The following is a 20742-nucleotide window of genomic DNA, read 5'->3' as shown; positions in this document are numbered from 1 at the left end:
GTGGTGACTTTGAGACTGTTTTGGATTGAAAATTATAAAACACTGTTAACACTATGTGAATTTGATTTTGGATTTGTTTTATATAATTAAATTATTTAAATAATATTATTTATTCAAGTACTATTTTTCCTAAAATTTAAAAATTATATTAAAATGTTTCATTTTATTTGATATGTATATGTGAATTTGATTTTGGATTTGTTTTATATTATTAAATTGTTTAAATATTATTTTTATTTAATTTAACGCATATTGAATTTGACATTTTATTTGTTTTATATTATTAAATTGTTTAAGTTATTACATATTATTTATCTTAAAACTTTTAAATAGTTGTTTGTTTTTTCTATTATTTTTATACCTAGATTGGTTGTTTGTTTTTTCTATCATTTTTATACCTAGAATTTTTTTAAAAGACATTTAGTAAATCTAATATTTTGTTTACTTTCAAAATTAGTTACTGTATAATATATTTTTTTTCTAAGCTACCTCCTATCTTCTATTATAAGTAGGTTACGGTCACAATCCATTTAAGTAAAAAGTTCACTTTTTTTTTAATGTTTTAATTTTATTGCTTGCAAATTTTAGTTTCGATAATGTTATACAAAATCTGGTTTTAGTTTTGTTTATATGAGCCTATTTAATTATGTTATATTATTATTATTATTATTATTATTATTATATTTTACTTTATTTGATATTACCACTTATGTGATTATTTTTCATGATTCTTTCATTATTTTCCTGAAAACGGCTCGATGTTGTAGCGTATAAGCTTATATAAATATATATTTGAGTAAACTGCAGTTTTACCCTCCTGGGGTTAGATGCGATTGGAAACCTTACCCCTTAAAACGAAAATCTTGTCGTCTTACCCCTTAACTATTGAAAAACGCCACAATATTACCCCCCCCCCCCCCCCCCGTTTTAAACTCTGTTTAAAGCAAACGTCACTTATTAACGGTCAAAGAGTAATATAGTCTTTTCCACTTGTGTTTGATTGCTTCCTCAACACAACACCCTGTATTATAAACTTCATTTCGACCTTACCCCCAAAGTATTCCCCCAATTTCCTTTCTAGGCGAACACACCACCGGCAACCACACCAAATTTCTTCAATTTTCACATAAATTTACAGAGAATGCAAAGCTTTACAAGAACACAGTGTTGTGTTCGTCATCGTTATCGATTTTTTTATCAACGAAGAACACGAAGTTTTAGCAGCTGCACTAGCAGCGCTGTTTCTGACAAATTACACATCAATCGTAATCGATTTTTGTCTCTAACCAGGAGTTTTCTTCTTCCCGCCTCTATCTCCACTAACATCATTTCCTTATTCACTCTCGCTATCTCTTCTGTATAAAGTCCCATATTATCTACGTAGCTCGCCCCGTCAAAGACGCTGAAGGGCTTTACCATCAATGGCTGAACCGACATTTTAATGCCCCCTTGATCATGTATGATTCCTGTCAAGATGAAGTAACACATATGCCATTATTAGTTTACACGTGCAACGAGTGTTAGCTAACAAGCAACTCACATGTAGCGACCATGCAAATGAACAAGGGTAAATAAGACGTACCAAGCGTGTTTTCACTCCTCGAGTGGACATCCTATGTTCGAGCTTCCTCATCAATAACTATCAATGACAACATATGTTACATTCTTGTTGTTAAAACCCAAACACACTGCTAATACGCGTACCTGTCAGGTTTTCAATCTCTAAAAGCGCTTTTAAGTTTAAATAAAAATCAATACATAATTTAAAGCTTAAAAACAATTAATATAAATATTTTATGATTAAGTAGCACTACAAGAAAACGGGGCAATAGAGGCAACGACAGTCGCTTCTAATGATCCAGATCGTCGCCGTAATTGGCAATTGCGGCGACAAATCGTCACTATTGTAGCGCCTCTATTGATGGGACGCTATTAACAACATGTCGCTGCTATTGGTCCATGTCGCTGCTATTGGTCGTAGACCAATAGCAGCTGTAAGGACCTGCAAAAATGTCCCACAACACTCCGTAAGTGGAAACCTGGACCCCTAAAACACTAATCCTTGTGAAAAAATCAAGAAATTCAATTTTATGGATCGCTCGCGGGCCGCGTAAGAGTTAACGAAAGCTTACGCGGGGCGCGACAGCTCAAGGGTAACCGGATAAGGATGAGGGACACGTGTCGTTACACGTGTCAACCTAGACTCCCTCGCGGGCCGCGTAGAAGAAGCTTATGTGCTTCGCGGGCCGCGACGCGCCCCATTTCCAGCCCTATAAATAAGGAGTTCAAGTTTCATTTCAAATCGTTCAATTCTTTTATTTCTCTTGTTCTCTTGTTCTGTCATTCTAATGTCAGAACTTCTAAATCCCGAAACTCTGGCCGTATTAGGGTAATAACTCTAATCACTAGTACGATACTTTATCCGATCGATTAAAACCGATCCAATGGATGTTTAAGTGCTGCCAATATCTGGCTATACTTTGTCATTCGTTGTGAGGGTTTCGATCTCGTGATCATCGTTAAAGTTGAATTAAGTTAATACACTAATACGAGTTCCATTGTATCTAGAAATTAGAATTCGTAACTAGGAAGCTGTTAAACTAGAATACTTAGCGATTAAGTAAACATAGTAGTTAAAATAACTTAACAGTTAAGTAAACTTAGTAGTTAAGAAACCTTAATAATTAAGAAAACTTAATGGTTAAGTAAATTTAGTAATTAAGTAAACTTAATAGCAAAGGAAACTTAGCAGCTAAACAAGCTAACTAAGTTAATTAATCAGCTAATTACGTTATTTAATTAATTAATCGGCTAAGTAAATTACTTAATTAAACCGTTAAGGAAAATTAATCAGTTAGGTAAGATTAATTAATCAGTTAAATAAGATTAGTTAATCAGCTAAGTAAGATTAATCAAGTTAAGTATGATAAACTAATAAGCTAAGCAAGATTAATTAAGCTAAGCAAGGTTAATTAAGTAAATTAAACACCTAAATAGATATACATGAAAATAAATATATATGAGATCTATACTATATAATAAAAGAAACCAATGAATGGACACTTGTCATTATTCTAGACCTTCTTAATTATAAATAATTATTAATAAATTTAATTTTAAATTCAGGAAAATGTCGGTTCCTTATAAAAGTCATAATCTATATCCAAATTTAAATTCCAAATGGATAACTATGATCTCAAAGCATTAAAATTCTAAACAACTTCAAAATCATACAAATTATGTTGTTTTATAGATTGGATTCATTGGAGTTTGATATCTTATTTTTTTGTTGGTTAATTACTTTAAGATGGTTAATACATTTATAGTTTTTGATTTATTGAATTTGTTATTATATGTTTATATATGTTTATCAAGTTGAATACATGATCAATAATAATTTGACTATTAAATCTAGAACCAATATTATTATTAGTTATAAAAAATATAGAAACTCTTAACTAATTAAAGTCAATTAATAAGTTAGTTAAAAACATCTATATATAAAAGAAACCTATTTGGGGACACATGACACTTCCTCGGGCCCTCTCTAATAATGTTTTCCCACTTAAATCAATCTACTAATTTGGCTGTCTTTGTTTTACAGGAAATATTTATTATATAGTTTAAACTAGGTTAGAACCCCGTGTATTACACGGGTTAAATAAAATAAGTATAGTTAATAATGAAGATTAAAATATGATAAAATGGTTTTTGTGATAAGATATTATTTATTTTTTTAATGAAAATTTTAAAATTGAATAATAATAAAATCCAAAACATATGACAAATAATGATGATAAATCTTGGCTCACTAAATTATAACATATCACGCAAAATAATGATGATAACAACAATAATAATAAAAGTATTTTATGCAGTTTTGTACATAATTTGTAGAAACAGTATTTTATACAGCTCTGTAGATAATTTGTAAAAACACGTTTATTAGACATCATGATAGCGCTAGGCTATAAGCCGGCTATCTTTTATGAATTTAGTTAGGAAATATATAAATAACATGTTTAAGTACCCGTGTGCTACACCTATCAATTAGAAAATATATAAATAATACTTAAACATAAAGAACACGGTCAATTGATAAAGACAAAACTTTAAACATTTGGAGAGGGGGAGATCTTGGGTTCAAGTCCTAAAGACGTCATGTGTAAAGAAATTTGCCGTTTAGAAAAAAAAAATACAAAACCAATGATATTTATATAAAATTTATACTATCAAATCCATGATATTTAATAACCATCCTAAAAATGATACAGATTAGATGTATATTTAGCATTATAAAACACATACAATGTATTAATAAATATTACCGTAATGCAATAACCACATTTTTTTCTAGACCATACTTATTTAATTTATTATAATAGGGATAAACTTTTGTGTGTGAGTGTAAAATTAATAATTAAATTTATATTAAATTCAATGCAATTGTATAATTATCTTTTAATTATTTTGTGGAAAAAGAATTACTTATTTAAAAAAATAAAAGATTATGAGTAATTTAATGATATTAACTAAATTAGAGAAAAAAGGGCGGGGAAAAAATTTCTGAGAATGCATAATAATATTTCGTAGGAGATTATCTATAATTAATTAGAAGATATTAAACTAAATGATAATTATTGAAAGATTTTAGATTTGATTAAATATTATTATTTTTAGTATTATTAATAATTTTAATCAATTAAATGAGAGAATGACAAGTGTCCCAAAATAGGTTTCTTTTATTATATAGTATAGATATAGATTGTTCCGTATAACACACGGGGAACTAACCTAGTAGATATATATGAGGATGGTGCAAGGAAGGTGTAAGGGGATATATATATGTAGGTAAGAAGCTTCCTAGAAAATGTATAGGTAACTTTCTAGAAAAGCTATATGAAATTTCCTAGAAAATACAAAGGAAACTTCCTAGAAATTTCATATTTCCTACCTATAAATAGGAAGCTTAAGATTCATTTTTCTTTGCTCATTTCTTCTATTCTTCTCTCTATACATTGGTGTTCTAACCAATAATCACCGATGCGATATTCTGTCCGATCGATTCAGGAACCAACTAACGAATGCCAAAGTGCTGTCTAAACAAGACTATACTTTGTGAATTTCGTTAAGATTCTGAAACGAATGCCAAAGTGTTACTTTGTGAATTTCGTTAAGGTTCTAATCTCGTGACCATCGTTAGGTTTGATGTGGTTTTACACTAATACGTATTCCACTCTGTTAAACTATATGTTTAACAACCAGAGAAGTCCGCACTCTACACTTACAATCAAACAAAATAACTAATCATCAGAAGATTTAGAACTACCCAATAGATGCTTAGTTATCAGAAGGCATAAAATCAGGAGGCTTGTTTAATCAAAGACTATATGCTAACAAGGTGAGTCATTCTCTTTTATCACAAGTATTTTACAATACCCAAATGTTTTCCAGTTATAATTACAGAGATTAAGTCTTGGTTATCTTAAATCACTGGCAAGTGGGGTATTGTGCACATTACTAATTTCTCACGGTTAGGTAAACAAACCTAACAGTGATAATCATCACTACTTGGGTGAAATGACCCAATAGTGGTATGACCATCATCACCAGGGTGTGACACGATGCCAGATAAAAATAAGATAGTAGCCATTGTAATCGCTCTTATGCTGTAATTTATAACTATGTGTCGTTTTGTACAAAAATGAATGAACTCACCAGTATTTCCTGCTGACCAAACCTTTTTAAAATATGTTTCAGGTAAATGATAGTAGATTGCAATAAGAGTGATGATACGGCACCAAACAGGCTTAAAGAATTGGCTTATTTTATCAATTGAATTAAATTAAGAAAACATGGTTTCATATATTCGGGTTTATCCCTCATTAAAGCTACCTTTGTAAAACATGGGTTTTATCCCATCTATTTAATAAATAAAATCCGATGTTTTCTAAACTCTGATATTTTTCCTAACTCATGGTTCTGATGAACATTTCCGTTGCAATGTTTTTAAAATAACCACCGGTACCACTTGACTGTTCATGGCTTCCGTCCAGGGTGTGGTCGGGGGTCGTGACAGAAGGTGGTATCAGAGCCATTGAGTTAAGCCAATAGGTGTTGTGATAATAATACCTAAGCTTAACCAAAAGAGTTAGGAAATTACTATTAACTGATAGCACACTTGATAATATTTAGACTTGAACCTAAGAAAAATTGCCTTAGTATAAGCTTCGAGATAAGCTAAGTACTTGCATGGTTAAAATATGATTTTGAACCTAAGAAAAATTGCCTTAGTATAAGCTTCGAGATAAGCTAAGTACTTGCATGGTTAAAATATGATGGGTGTTGGTATGCCGTGAGTATGATAACTAGAACATTGCAAGTATGGTAAATAAGCAATAACACTTGGCCACTGTTATTTCTTATTTATTGGTACTACTTGGTTCTGGAATATGATCCGCCATGGGAATACTAATTTCCTTGTTCCTTGATGAAAGCACTAATAAAAGGTTCATTTCTAAATCATAATTTAAGAAAGATCTATTTATGGGAAATTCAATTTATCTCTCCGGCAAGATTGGGCATGGTGTAGCAGACTCTCCAGCTTTTCCGGGTAAGATGGGGTTACCTCTCCGGCAAGAACCGGGTAAGATGGAGTATATGATATGTCAAACAAGTGACAAGAATTCCCTAAATAGTGTCATGACCTGATGTCAGACTTAATTTTTTTGAAACATGAATCTGTTAAATACATTTACCTTATGAAGGTATGTATATTACAGTATGTGAAATGTATGATTATATAGATATGTATATCTATAAGGAAATCTAAAAACCATAAGGCTTGACAATTTATAATAAATCACGAGCATGTGTGTCAATGATAATTCTAGATTTCTTTATTAGGAATCTCTTGTATACATCTATAATTCCGACATCAAAAACTATTCCATTTGATCACCCGTCCCGTAACTCGTGCGACAAGATGAACGATGTGAACCCTTAAAGTTGGGACGCCATCGAAAGTATAAGAATTCCCTCTGTGTTACCTTAGATTATTAATGCATTAGGAAAAGTTGTGCTAGGTACAAAACGTCTCAAAACCTACGCTAATAAGAGTAATTCTGCTTTCTTTAAGAACTCTTGCGAAGATAACAGTAACCACGACTAGATGCACTTACAAAGACTTTCTTCACCTATTGTCCCACTAAGATTGTCAGTAACAGAGGAATTGTTGCAACAATACGTGAGCTTAAAGGACTAAAGTTGTCCTAACCATTAGTATATATGTTAAGAAAAATGAAGTAATGTATGCTTCAAAATTTAGACATTTAGATAGTGAAACCCGATCTTCGAAACACAGGATCAAGACATATGCCTTGAAATGGAAAGAATGAAAAGAACTGACAGAAAGGAAATCTTGTCTGCTTCATAAAAAGAAATAACATGGAAACGATGATTCCAGAGGTGATTGCTGACTTAGGTTTAGGTTTGCAAGCCAACCGGAGAAGTGACCACAAGGAGGCAAGACAGACCAGCCGACAAAGTTCGTCTTTGTGAGGAAAGCTGCGAGTTATGCATGGAAGTAAGACACAGAGTATATGGTCTCGGAGTTCATTAACACTAGAGGCATGGAACTGAAAGAAATTCCGACCAACGTTTCCCAGAGGATCTACTTAGACTATCACCAGATCGTGAGAAGAAACTTAGAATTCATCCGAGACTAGGAACAACACCGATTGTTATATCACAAAGTTAAAACTAATGTAGTAGTTAATGCTTTAAGTCATAAGTCTCATAGGAAGCCGAATCAAGTACGTGCTCTTCGATTAAATTGCGGATAGATTTAATGAAATAATTAAAGAGTACCTAAGAAACAGCAATCAAGGATGATGCTGAAGGATTATAAAGAAATAATGAAGGAATCAGAAAAAGGAACTAATGGAAATTAGTGATTCCATAAAGAATTCGGGTACCTATTCAAGTAAACCTGCAAGAAAGGATTCTCGAAGAAGCCCATAGAACTAAGTATTTGATACATCGTATAAGTAATATGAGGTATTGAGGTTTGAATTACTGATAAATAAAAATGAAAAAGGATGTAGCAAGTTATATCTCTAAGTATTTAATCGATTAGCAAGTTAAAGCTGAACATTAGAACCCTTTAGGTTTCCTCAACGATTAGAAATGACAGTATGGAAATAGGATTGATAACAAATGAATGTTATTACCAAATTCCCAAAAAACGATAAGTTGTAACAACACAATCTGGGTGATTGAGGATCAACTAACCAAGTTAGCTCAATTACTACCAATGAAGAAAACCCTTTAGCATAAAACGCTTAGTTAAGTGGTGTGGGAGCAAAATAGTCTCAATACATAGAATTCCATCATCTATTGTATTAAATCGAGTTTTTGGGAAAATTTTAACCCGACCTATTTTGAGCAGTATAAATGAACACTGCAAACATCGAAAGAGATGTTAAGTGCATGTGCAATAAATAGAACTATCATTTATCACTCATAAGATTCTCCAATAATCGGTCTACAAGTACTAGTGTTAACCATTTAAAACACTTTATGGATGATAGTATCATCTAGTATGTTAGACATACATATGAGGAAAGCAACTATCAGGCCACGAGATCGGCAAACCATTGAAATTTAAATAAGAGAAAGAATATTACTGAAAATCTCTCTATGAAAAGGAATAGTCTGATTTAGTAAGAAAGGAAAGCTAAGTCTGAGGAATGTCAAACCATTAAGGTTACTAAGCAAAGTGGACCAGTAGCTTATCAGCTAAAATGGCAAGTATACATGATACATTTCATGAAATACTTAGAAATCTTTAGTTATACCTCCTCAAAATATCGAAGTAAATGCAATACCGTATCAGTCAATCATGAGAATTCCAAAAACATGCAAGATTAGTTCTAGTCAGGGTGAAGTAGGACTTAAAGCGTGGACAAGAATATACTTGGGTATCGAAAATAAGACGGAAGTATCCTTACTTGTTCCAGTAAATCTCGAGGACGAGATTTTAATTAAGGTGGGGAGGATGTAAGGACCTGCAAAAATGTCCCACAACACTCCGTAAGTGGAAACCCGGACCCCTAAAACCCAATCCTTGTGAAAAATCAAGAAATTCAATTTTATGGATTGCTCGCGGGCCGCGTAAGAGTTAACCGAAGTTTACGCGGGGCGCGACAGCTCAAGGGTAACCGGATAAGGATGAGGGACACGCGTCGTTACACGTGTCAACCTAGACTCCCTCGCGGGCCGCGTAGAAGAAGCTTATGTGCTGCGCGGGCCGCGACGTGCCCCATTTCCAGCCCTATAAATAAGGAGTTCAAGTTTCATTTCAAATCGTTCAATTCTTTTCTTTCTCTTGTTCTCTTGTTCTGTCATTCTAATGTCAGAACTTCTAAATCCCGAAACTCTGCCCGTATTAGGGTAATAACTCTAATCACTGGTACGATACTTTATCCGATCGATTAAAACCGATCCAATGGATGTTTAAGTGCTGCCAATATCTGGCTATACTTTGTCATTCGTTGTGAGGGTTTCGATCTCGTGATTATCGTTAAAGTTGAATTAAGTTAATACACTAATACGAGTTCCATTGTATCTAGAAATTAGAATTCGTAACTAAGAAGCTGTTAAACTAGAATACTTAGCGATTAAGTAAACATAGTAGTTAAAATAACTTAACAGTTAAGTAAACTTAGTAGTTAAGAAACCTAATAATTAAGAAAACTTAATGGTTAAGTAAACTTAGTAATTAAGTAAACTTAATAGCAAAGGAAACTTAGCAGTTAAGCAAGCTAAGTAAGTTAATTAATCAGCTAATTACGTTATTTAATTAATCGGCTAAGTAAATTACTTAATTAAACCGTTAAGGAAAATTAATCAGTTAAGTAAGATTAATTAATCAGTTAAGTAAGATTAGTTAATCAGCTAAGTAAGATTAATCAAGTTAAGTATGATAAATTAATAAGCTAAGCAAGATTAATTAAGCTAAGCAAGGTTAATTAAGTAAATTAAACACCTAAATAGATATACATGAAAATAAATATATACGAGATAGATATATATGAGGAAGGTGCAAGGAAGGTGTAAGGGGATATATATGTAGGTAGGAAGCTTCCTAGAAAATGTATAGGTAACTTCCTAGAAAAGCTATATGAAATTTCCTAGAAAATACAAAGGAAACTTCCTAGAAATTTCATATTTCCTACCTATAAATAGGAAGATTAGGATTCATTTTTCTTTGCTCATTTCTTCTATTCTTCTCTCTATACGTTGGTGTTCTAACCAATAATCACCGATGCTATATTCTGTCCGATCGATTCAGGAACCAACTAACGAATGCCAAAGCGCTGTCTAAACAAGACCATACTTTGTGAATTTCGTTAAGATTCTGAAACGAACGCCAAAGTGTTACTTTGTGAATTTCGTTAAGGTTCTAATCTCGTGAACATCGTTAGGTTTGATGTGGTTTTACACTAATACGTATTCCACTCTGTCAAACTATATGTTTAACTACCAGAGAAGTCCGCACTCTACACTTACAATCAAACAAAATAACTAATCATCAGAAGATTCAGAACTACCCAGTAGATGCTTAGTTATCAGAAGGCATAAAATCAGGAGGCTTGTTTAATCAAAGACTATATGCTAACAAGGTGAGTCATTCTCTTTTATCACAAGTATTTTACAATACCCAAATGTTTTCTAGTTATAATTACAGGGATTAAGTTTTGGTTATCTTAAATCACTGGCAAGTGGGGTAATGTGCACATTACTAATTTCTCACGGTTAGGTTAACAAACCTAACAGTGATAATCATCACTACTTGGGTGAAAGGACCCAATAGTGGTATGACCATCGTCACAAGGGTGTGACATGGCGCCAAATAAAAATAAGATAGTAGCTATTGTAATCGCTCTTATGCTGTAATTTATAACTATGTGTCATTTTGTACAAAAATGAATGAACTCACCAGTATTTCCTGCTGACCAAACCTTTTTAAAACGCGTTTCAGGTAAATGACAGTAGATTGGAATAAGAGTGATGATACGGCACCAAAAAGGCTTAAAGAATTTACTTATTTTATCAATTGAATTAAATTAAGAAAACATGGTTTCATATATTCGGGTTTATCCCTCATTAAAGCTACCTTTGTAAAACATGGGTTTTATCCCATCTATTTAATAAATAAAATCCGATGTTTTCTAAACTCTGATATTTTTCCTAACTCACGGTCCTGATGAACATTTTCGCTGCAATGTTTTTAAAATAACCACCGGACCACTTGACTGTTCATGGCTTCCGTCCAGGGTGTGGTCGGGGGTCGTGACAACAGCGACACTTCGTCGCTAATAAGACGTCGCTAATGACCTTCGTCGCTATTACCTGAGGTGTATTAGCAGCGACATGTCGCTGCTAAAAGTCTTTTTTTCCATTATTTTTTCTGCTTTTACAATATTTCCCGAGAGTATACAAAACCTGTTGGTTTCACGTTTTCCAAAACACACAAACAAACTACATAAACACAACAACCTACATAAACACAATTATAATATTTTCACAATACTAACATTCATTACTTAAAAGTTAGTCGTTTAATTCGGACAAAACATCCTAAAATTTCATAAAACATGAAAAACTACATCATGTCGTCGTCGTCTTCTTCGATATCGAAAATGTCATCATCATCGTCCGTGGGTTGCTTTCCCCTCGAACCGAGAAAGTCTTCAAGGTGTCTCAAAAACGACGGGTTTTGGAACAACCCCAAAACAAATTTCTACGCTAAAAATACAAGTTTTGTCAGCAATTCTAAATCTTCAAGAGTCTGTAAATGATCTGAAATGTATAAACTTGAACTGAAATTCAATACAACAGTCCGAAACAATGATACAACAAATTTTACTAACTAATAAACTGACAATTTCACTTAAATTTGAAGTTAATTTACGGCTAATCATTTACAGAACAATAGTTCTAAGAACACACTTGACCAAACTAAATCATCTTACCAGATGACGAACTAGTTCCTCCATGATTACAGACAATAATGCTAGCAATTATAGAGTATTTATAAACACTAGAAGCAAATACTAAATCAATAAAATATGGCATGATGTCTCAAATCCAGATATATCTCAAAGATGTACATCAATATCACAAGCCCTTAATATTAATATTAATATTAATTGCCATCACTTCATCTAAGGATAATTAGGAGCCATATGTACACATATTAAGAATAAGTTCAAAATAACACATACTAACTAATAATTGCACTTAAATTTAAAGTTAATTGATACCTAATCATATTAAGAGTTTTACTCAGATCTGGAAAGATTCACTTACACAGAAGTTTTTTTTAGATTGCATATTAAAATTCTACTAACAAATATATAACAAAGTTAGGAATTTGCTAACAAAACTACTAATATAACACAACATTTACCAAAGTAAAATATGATAATTTATACCTTGGAATATTGTTGTTAACTTTCAGACTGCACACTAACATTGGAGGGCGTATTGGAAGGTTTATGCCCAATCCCTCGGAACCATCCCCGCCGATCACCCAAGACCTTTTGAAACGAGGCAAACTCACTCGGCGGTTGACTACCGTCTTCTTCGGCACGTTCATTTTGACACATAATCTCTTGTTCCAAAGCTAGCTGTATTTTACGAAGATGATTAAATATATATATATATATATATAATTATGAATATTATACTTCAAATACTTACATAATTCTGCTCAGCTGTCGTGTCAAGCCAATTCCCATCTTTATCCGTGTGCGTTTTCCGGTACGTATCGAGTCGTTTCAAACCCTATTTAACATTAAAAATTAGATTAGACACTAAATAAACTCACACATATACACACGCATATATATAAAGCATTACGGTTTTGTAGGCAGTGCTACTGCATGACGACGTCCCCCCGCGGTATGGGAATTGTTGGCGCTGGCGAACAACTGCGTTAGCCTCACATCTTGCTATATATTTTGAGTCCAAGAAATGATCAATAGTTCTTTGCCAATTTTCATTAGGCATATCCTTGGGGGGGGGGGGGTTGTGCCCTTGCTCTTTCAACATCATTGTACCGTCCACTTTTAAGAAATTCTCTTTTAGCCAAATTCTTGCGGCCTGAGTATCGCTTCATGAGCACATGCTCGATGTCGTCTTTCAAGTTCTGGGTTTCATAATCGCGTTCCACCTCATCAAAATTGAAGTTTTCCTAGAAATTGTAAGAGAAAAGTTAAAAACATTTGTTATAAAAAATTACGGCCCGTTCGCAGCCGTTAAACGGCGGAGTTTACGGCCGTAAAACGACTGCGAACGATCCGTAAACGCAGCGGTGCCCGTTCGCAGCCGTTATACGGCCGTAAACGCATCCGTTTAACGGTTGCGGATGGGCCGTAAATGCAGCGGATAACCGCTGCGTTTGCAGCCGTTACGCAGCGGTTATCCGCTGCGTTTACGGCCACTCGCAGCTGTTTTACATAACTCAAATACTTAATAGTAACTTGAACATAGCAATCTGATATTTATTCGGTAGTTAAACCCCATAAAGTTTCTCAATTCAAGAATAAGAACACTAATCAACAACAATTTAAAGTTGTCGTTAATGGTTCTGTTTGTTGTATAAAACCTGTTTAACCTGTTGTTAATGATTCTGTTTGCTGTTAAAGCTGTTTTGAACCTGTTTAGGCTGATGCTAATGCTGTTTAAAACCTGTTTAAGCTGCTGTTAATGATTATGTTTGCTGTTTAAAGTTGTATTGAACGTGTTTAAGATGCTGTTAATGATTATGTTTGTTACTAAAGCTGTATTTAACCTGTTAACCAGCTGTTAATGCTGTCTACAATCTGTTGTTTAGTGTTAATCTGTTAAGTGGGAATTTGTTTAATATTAATCTTTTATCCACTGCGTTTACGGCCTGTTCGCAGCCGTTAAGTGGCTGCGTTTACGGCCGAGTCATAAACACAGCGGATAACCGCTGCGTTTGAAGCCATTAAACCGCTTCGTTTACGGCCCGTTCGCAGCCGTTAAACGGATGCGTTTACAGCTGTTTACTTTATAAAATATGTATTTTAACTTATTTACCTTCAGGTGGTTAATTATGGCATCCCTATGTGATTGTCTGATATTGCGCCAACCCATTTTTTTGAACGGTATGGTGCGCCACATGTGCATATCCGCCTCCCGCTTAAATAGATCATTCTCTTCACCAACAGGGGTATAAGTTGCCTCTCTATCAAACTGAATAGAAATAGCCCCCCCTGCTTTAACCCTATTCCGAAGCTTTTCATTTTTTGCCTTTCCTCTTACTCTCCTAGCAGGAACCGCTGTGATTAAAATTAATTAATAACATTTATAATTAATGAAATAAAATTACTAAAAATTAATTAATAATAATTACCATCAGTCTCGTGAGTCCCGCGCCGAAAAGGATCTGGAAATGGTGGATCCCCGGCTCCGCCGCCGCTATGTCCCAGAGGAACCACATCGGCCATCAAATAAACAAGCACAAACCATAGAAAAAACATATTTCCTAAAAAAACTTACATATGTCACAACAAGTTTCTATCAAATAAAATTAATAAAAAGTACAAGAAGATGCAAATAAAGATTTCAACAAGTACAACAAGTGTAAACATATATTTGTGCTAAAAGAACAAAAATATCCAAATTTTGGACTTAATTCATATGTTGGCTTCAAATGTGTTAGGCCCTCAGCTTACCTTACCTTGGCAGTGGATCAGTAAACATGAGAAACCAACAACATTCTGTAAGTATATATACTCTACACACTCTTAAGCACACAGAAATTTATGTGTGTATGTTCATTTTCTAGTAGTGGCTGTGGGGTCTGTGTGATGTGTGTGACAACTCGCACTCAGGTTAGCATTGTCCAAATCTCTTGACACTTGACTCGTATTGCTGCTATTCAAGTTTAAAACTTGTTTAAATACATTGTATTACTATGATAAATGGATTGTGAGTTTGTTACATATTACTTGTTACACTTTCTAGATTATATCATTCTGGTCCACATCCTCGGCCATCCCCTAAGCCCAACCGACCCCTGGCCCATCTCCTTATTTGTTTCGTGAGTGCATGAGATGGGACACACAACCCTTTGCAAAATATCACAAACCCTAAAACCCTTTCCTCCCCCCCCCCCCCCCCCCCCTCTTGTGAACGACGGCAGTAATTCTTCGTGTCATCATATCCTTCGATCGAGTCCCTTTGAGTGTCACTTAGCACCATTCTAACACACGACTTTATCAGCTCAAGGTTGGTAGATTTATTCTGTTTAAACTCTTGATTAACTACTTGTGATTATGTATGAACGTGCTATGTGATTAGTTGGTGGACATGATTTTCGTTTAATTTAGGAGTATTGCCAGATGCTTCTGTTAACAACTATTGAAATTGATTTAGGGGTGGTTGTGATAATGATCGATGTATTTGGGGGTCCGCATTAGGGTTATCCGATATTTAATTAATCGGCTCTGTTTTTATCGTATGAAAAAGAGATGAATGGGTAATTAAACTCATGTATGAGTAAATCATGGAATGTTTGGTTGATAAACATGGCTTAACTGATTGAATAATTATGTATGAATAAACCGGATAGTGTAGGAATTTAGTGTGCCATGATATCTTTGAGCCTTTGATACGGAATCGCATGATTTTATGAGCAATTGCTATGGATGATCAAATTAATAGGAGGATTAATATAAATTAAATTTTTTTTTAAACACGCCAAAACCCCAAGCAGGGGCGGCAAACAAAACAACAAACGAATTACATATTCACAAAACTACACCACTCTCTCCAACTAACATTATAATTCTTAGATCTAGAGTTAAGCCAAAACAGACCTACCGATTTCAATTCCGTGATAATCCCCGCCAAGTTCACAGAAATATAGTTAAATCTAGCATCATTTCTAGCCTTCCAAATACACCAACATCCGATTCTAATGATACCTTGGATAACTTCTTTTTTCCTTCCTTTGAGCCCGATGTTCTCATGCGTCTCCAGAAGATCCTTCACAGAAAAGGCCATAATCGGCGGGATTTTGCACCAACTACTAACAATCGACCAAAGGGACGAAGCCAGATAACACGAAGTAAAGAGGTGACTGACCGATTCGTCCTCCTCACCACAAAGCACGCAACTCTGATTTCCAAGCTCTATATTCCTTTTCCTAAGCGCATCCATAGTAGCAAGTTTATCCAAACCGAGCCTCCAAATAAAGATATTGCATTTACGGGGAATCCATTTGCATCTAGACGGGATGTACTGCCCCTGAAGACCCAGATTTTTTGACAAAAGACTCTTCACCAAACCCACACTGAATTGCCCATCGACCGATCCCATCCAATCCCATTTATCCGAGTTATCGTTTAAATCAATATTTATCAGTAAACTACTTAACTCAATCAGTTCGTCGATTTCCTGTCCCACGCTCAGATGACGCTTCCACTGCCACCTGAATCTCGAGAATCCTTCGACAAGACCAAACCTATCGGCAATCTTGCAATCTTTTTTATTCTCCAATTGAAACAATGCAGGGAACCTAAGAAACAAAGGGCCGATGCTCAACCATGGGTCAAGCCAGAACTGAATTACCTCCCCCGATCCCACTTTGCCAACAATATACTGTTTCAGCGGTTTGTTTTCGAGCAACACCTTGTCCAGCAGATTAATGATATTACACCACACACCCCCTATCGTTTTTCTGACCGGAAAGCTATCCATTCTATTTTTTGTCGAATGCACCGCTTCAATGACTTTAACCCATAGTTTTTCCTTGTCCACCTTGAACCTCCAACCCCACTTGGCCAATAAAGATATGTTAATATTTTTGAGTCTGCTCAGGCCCAAACCCCCTTTATCAGTAGGACAAGCCACTCGGTCCCAAGCCGCCCAGTGAATTTTTCTATTATTCTGATCTCCTCCCCACAGAAAATTCCTAATTTTTGCTTCGATATCCTTGATGACCTGAACCGGGGCCTTATAAAGAGAGAAGAAGTAAGTCGGAAGGCTCTCTAAAACCGACTTAATCAGTGTAACTCTACCTCCCATAGATAACATAGCCGCTTTCCACTTCGCGAGTCTAGCTTCAACTATATCATAAACGGGTTTCCAGTTAGCCGGCCTATTCATATTCGCTCCAACCGTAAGGCCAAGATATCTGAATGGAAAAGACTTTGCTTGACAACCAATGATTTCCGCCATGCTATCCAGCTCCCCAGTATCGATACCGACTCCAAACAAATTAGATTTTGCAAGATTTATTTTTAATCCGGAACAGAGATGAAAAATCCTCAAAATTCTAACCACATTTTCTATGTTATCCTTAGACCATTCTCCCAAAATTATTGCATCGTCTGCGTAAAATAAGTGGGAAATAACCGGACCGTTCATTGGAGTTTTAATACCAACCACATCCCCGGCACTCTTAGCCCTACCGATCAAATGCGAAAGAGCCTCCATTACTATTATGAATAAAAACGGAGAAATCGGATCCCCTTGTCTTATACCTTTAGAGCACTTGAATTCAAACGTAGGCGAACCGTTAACTAACACGGACGATCTAGCCGACTCAATAACTCCTCTAATCCATCCGCACCATCTCGACGGGAAATCCATTTGATGTAAAATGGACAAAAGGAAGCTCCAGTTTACATTATCGTACGCTTTTTCGAAGTCAATCTTTAGAAAAAAGAACTTTTTCCTAAACTTCTTTCCCCAGTTGTATAACTCATTCCGTGGATTGAGATCAATTAATGTGATCGCACAAGTCTGGGAAATTGCACAAATTAACTCGAGCCACACAAAAGAATGAAGCAAATGGTCTGCACTTACTGCCATCTATATGCCCCACCATATGCATGTTTATAAAGATTGAATTTAATTAAGTTATATATATGAGAATTGGTAGATGGCGGCAGGTTTACACATGGGATAATTAATTGGTTAGAACTTGTAAAGTGGTGCACATGTTAAATAGTCAGAATATGTTGGAAGTTTCACCATCAGTACTTATGGTCAGGCTTTATTTCACAAAAATGCATGACACATATTTTGGATTAAAATAACATCTAACAACATGAGACACATTATGACATGCACATGGGGCTGTACATGGAAACTGAAACAATTTGGGCCGAGGTGTAACCATGGGCCGAACAAGCTGAAATGGGCCACACATTGGCGATAGTTTGGACTCGGTTTGGTACTAGTTAGTGGGCCACAAACATAAACGAGATGCACACGTGCTCGGGTTTGCATATTAGTTGGGCCGGGTAGATTATGGGTTGCACATGACCATGTATTGTAGTTAGGCCGCACACTTAAAGTGTGAGCCGTACATTCCCCTTAGGCCCATATTCGACGGGGCCGCACGCTTATGTAAGAATTGGCATAAACTACTAAGATGGTTACTAGAAGTATGGATACCGGACGATGATTTTCATGATCAAGTCAACCATTCGTACATTATGAACATTACTGGTAGACTAGGATGGTATGATGTGTTTCTTATAATTGAGATGTTAAATGATATGTGTAAAATTAATATATGATAGGAATGGAAATTGCCTTCATTATGTGAACACTTAAAATTTCCTAACTGTTGGAAGTATGTAAAGAAGTGATTGGAATTAGTGGGTAATTGGGAAGTAACTATGGGAAGGTTAAAAAGAGATCAACCCACATCTGCGTAGCACAACCCATATACATATTATACAATGGTGGTTACCTATTTAAGTTGGGCCGTTTCACATGAGAAACCAAACAATTGGTTCTTTGGGACGCACCTTGACACCGGACCACAACCACACCCACTTGCATAATTAAATTCAAGTCTATTGGGCCGGTTTGTGTGGGCCAGGAGCTGAACCAGTAAACACTTGGGTTGTGGGCCGGGACGGGTTGGGCCTGGGTCTCGCACGTCGGGTCTGCGGGCCACGAGTGGTACGTGAACTCATACATTTTTGTATGATTGGAACGAGACGTTATTAAAACGTGGTATGTAAAGTTTAACTCTATATGTGCAGCACCTAGTATGCGAACATATTTAAATGATGTACCCTGTCTGTGATGAATGTATACTACGTGTGTATATGTGATCCAAGTGTCTAGTGCATATAGTGGTTATGATGTATGCTATGGTTAAGTGTGCTACATGATCAACTATTATTTGTTACATGATATTTTGTGTATACATCTCATGAGTGCAACTTGTGACGAAATACGTGGTTAGACGTGAATACTAAACTGATTTTTACTGGTAAACCATGATAGGACGTATTTGACCAACTGTTAAACAAGTGAATAATCTTACCGAGCAAAACCAAGGTGAGTTCACTACATTCGAGCATGCGTCCCAGTGGTTGGGGACAGTCAGTGGGTATCCCGTGGAGGGATAAGTCTTTTGGGTAAAAACGGGTATATTGGTTAATAATCTCACCTATCATTCTTGTAAGTCCCTTATTATGTTACCTGGAGGGTAACGGGTATTAGTTGGTAGCGCTACTTAGGTTTGGCACCCTCACACCGCTCCTAGAGAGGACGGATGTGAACTAATGACCCAGTCGGGCCCAGTACTAGATAGGAGTACGTGGGAAAGGGCAGTCATGTACATCAGGAGCCGTCTTGTTCGGAATTGAGATATTAACAATATTACTTGCATTGGTTATTGAACTGTTTTACATTCAACTGGTAACAAACGTTTTCTTAAACTGTGGACTCACCAGCGTTGTCTGATACACTTGTTGCATGCTCGCAGGTCGTTAGTTATCTTGGATTTGGGAACTTGCTGTCTGGAGTAGCTGGAGTGGTCATGGGTCGACTGGAGGGATTTATGTGTTTGAACTATTGATACAATATATTGGTTTTGAAACAGTTAACTATATTTTCTTTTATTTGCTTCCGCTGAACGTGTTGGTTTTCATTCAAACTTATTGACGGTACTTTTCAGTAATAAATGATGAATTTGTTTAACACTTGTGATTGGTTCAACATGATTAGTGGCTCGTTGTGGTACGTCACACGCCTAACAGGGACTTTCCCTAGGTGGTATTTTGGGGGTGTGACAATGTGGAAACATTATATGTCATTATGTATAGCATATTCGAAATAATAATGCTTATATATAGTTCTTTTAATACATGTTCGACGTAGTAACTAGTAAACCGGATCAACATTATAAAACCCTTTTACAGAAACCATATTATATGAACAAATGTTGTGGGTATTATACGAACTTGAGATAAATCATTATTATAATACTGGCTCCTTGATTTATTTGAAATCTTTAAGCATAAGAACAACCCGTTTTGACATGATCCCATTTTAACCCGAACCCGTTTTGACCCATGACCCAGCCCGACCCGAACCGACCCATTTGCTATAACTCATTTTGTCTATCTATGCCTCAGTTCCTCACTAAACGCCACTGTTAACAAATTATCCATCTGTTTGTTCTTCATGGGGCAAATTACCTTCAAAATCAAAATAAAGTAAACTATATAATACAAAAATCTATGTCAGAAACCCCATAAAATAAAGTTCAATCCTACATATTAAATTATCTACTTGAGAAAACAGAGAAAAACAAGAAAGACCTCTCCTAAATTATTACTAAAATACTAAAAGGTAAAGAACATAGCAAAGATTGACTAATGAGGCTTATGCTAA

The 20742-nt window shown here is 35.3% G+C and overlaps 2 long non-coding RNA genes across 2 annotated transcripts; both read left to right on the top strand.

Moving 5' to 3' along the window:
• Positions 1 to 10296: 10296 nt before the first annotated feature.
• Positions 10297 to 11239, top strand: LOC110935346. The gene is made up of 2 exons (XR_002589059.2): positions 10297 to 10685; positions 11045 to 11239. It is a non-coding gene; the product is annotated as an uncharacterized LOC110935346 (long non-coding RNA).
• A 3976-nt stretch (positions 11240 to 15215) lies between these two features.
• Positions 15216 to 20019, top strand: LOC118491241. Its single transcript, XR_004890927.1, has 3 exons — positions 15216 to 15324; positions 19348 to 19401; positions 19832 to 20019. It is a non-coding gene; the product is annotated as an uncharacterized LOC118491241 (long non-coding RNA).
• The last annotated feature ends 723 nt before the right edge of the window (positions 20020 to 20742 follow it).

The sequence above is a fragment of the Helianthus annuus genome, chromosome 4 (genome assembly GCF_002127325.2).
Source record: "Helianthus annuus cultivar XRQ/B chromosome 4, HanXRQr2.0-SUNRISE, whole genome shotgun sequence".
Taxonomy (NCBI): domain Eukaryota; kingdom Viridiplantae; phylum Streptophyta; class Magnoliopsida; order Asterales; family Asteraceae; genus Helianthus; species Helianthus annuus.
Note: the sequence above shows the minus strand (reverse complement) of the source record. Positions and strands in the feature narration are given on the sequence as shown.